This window comes from Pteropus alecto, unplaced genomic scaffold (assembly GCF_000325575.1).
Source record: "Pteropus alecto unplaced genomic scaffold, ASM32557v1 scaffold87, whole genome shotgun sequence".
NCBI classification, from domain to species: domain Eukaryota; kingdom Metazoa; phylum Chordata; class Mammalia; order Chiroptera; family Pteropodidae; genus Pteropus; species Pteropus alecto.
In genome coordinates this window covers 1,923,901-1,925,922 of record NW_006443225.1, presented here as the reverse complement: position 1 = coordinate 1,925,922, position 2,022 = coordinate 1,923,901, and positions in this window count along the sequence as shown.

Sequence of the window (2,022 nt, the reverse complement as noted above, 5' to 3'; positions counted from 1 at the left end):
TCCGGGGGCCCCACGTAGTCCGAGGCCTGCGGGTAGCTGTAGGGGCCGGCCGCCGGACAGTCCCCGGGCAGCGGCGCGGTGAAGAAGGCTGGATCCGGCTCCATGCCGTCCAGGGGCGACGTGTCTGGCGTGGGCAGCGGGTAGCCGTCGAGCGGTAGTGGCCGCCCATGTTCAGGGACAGCATTGCACAACTCGCGGGAAATCCTGGTCCAGGAAGGGGCAGACCCAGGCCGTCCATGGCCACCGGCCGCCTGTAGCTTCGGACAGAGGTTGGGTTAGGTGAGAAGGGGTGGTAAGCGGTCCCAGTCGCTGGGCTGGTCCTGCAGAGGACCAGCGCAGCGCCACCTCCTCCAGGAAGGCCGCTCCTCGATCCGTGCCCGCCCTGCCTCACTGGTGATCGTTCGCTTTCCAGCTCTTAGAGTGTGGACCTCTCACAAGCCGGTAGGAAGCCCACAAAGCAGTGCCCCACACATTTTATCGTCCAAACGAAGACAACGTGATAGTGGAGGTAAATATTAACCACTCTCTCAGAAACAGGAACACCAGGGACTTCATCAGCCAGTGATTATTGGCTAGATTTCACCACCTCCACCGAGTCAGCTTCTTTTCATATAGGATCCTGGAAGTTTCAACAATGCATCCTGGCAGGCCAACAACTGCCCGGTAAGGTGGGCAACCTAGGGACAGTTTCCAAGAGACAGTGGAGTTTTCTACCCACCTCTGGGTTGCATGCACCCCTGAGATAAGATACAGAACTGGTCTCGTTAAAGGTTGCACTTAGGGTTCGCACAGTCTCTGCCCCTCCCCCCCTTTTTTCAGGTGAAATGTGCTCCTCCAGTGAGTCACCTGTATTTTAAGTGTGGTACTCTCTGTTTGTGTGCACGAAGTCAGTGTTTGCATGTGTGAGGGAGTCTGAGGACTCTTAACTGCACATGAAAGGATTAAGTCAAGATAAAAATGTAAGTTGGACTGCAGATGGGACAAGTGGAGCTGACCCCAGGGAAGAGTGGAGAGGACCACCAATCAGATAAACAGAGGAATCTTCAAGGAATACAGGACCACCAAACATATACTGCTAACTGAAAAGGCAAGCTGCAGAATAGTAGTAAATATGTGATGCTGTTGGTGGTGGGGGGAGAAAATCCCACCTTTCTTTACAATCGTAGATGCAGAGAAAATGTCTGCAAGGAAAACAGGATTTGAATGCAGTCTCTAGCTCTGAAGTTTAGACTGCGTCAGGGACAACTTAGTTTTCCCTTGATGAGCTGCTTAAATTTTTATGGAAAAAAAATAGGAAATTAAAAAAATTAATCAAGCTATTTACAAAGACAAATGATTTTATATGGTAAGACGAAAATAGTCTGACCATTTTATTCCTTCTTTAAACAAACAAAAAAGGCAACTCTCCCTCAAACTTTAGAAGGCTAAAAGAGTGAGGAGCTCGAATTCTTCACAACCTGAGGCCATCGTCTCCCGGCTTTTCTAAAAATCACAAGACCGAAGTTTGTCTCGCTTGAAATTCTAAAGCTTCGCACATTTTTCTGAAAGGTGGTGTTGAGTGCCTTTCCAACTGCATTGATGACGAGCAGTTTATCTGCAGTAAGTCTCTCGATTTTCTGCCTGAGAAATAAGAAACCAGCCCCCTTTTTAAAACTTGGAATAAGCACATTCCTGGGTTTTCTTTTTTAGAGAGCCTTGCCTGATTAAACTGACACCTTTAAAACCTTTCCCAAGACTGCAAAATTTCGTGTTATCATTTACACCTGGAGATGGTTAACAATTTGGTCTTAAACCTTTTTGTTTAATTTCACTTCCCTCCCTCAAGAGGATTTTGCACCTGCCGGTCAATTGTTTCCCCAGAGGTAAAACTCCCCACGAGCGAATTCTCAGAGGCAGAGCCAATGGCCCAATGGAGAATTTCCCAGAGCCCGGCGTCTCCCTGCAGAAACGCGTCCTCCCACATTCTCCGTAGTTCTCCGTGCCTCCGCCGCCCCCTGGCACCCCACCTACCCCCCACACACT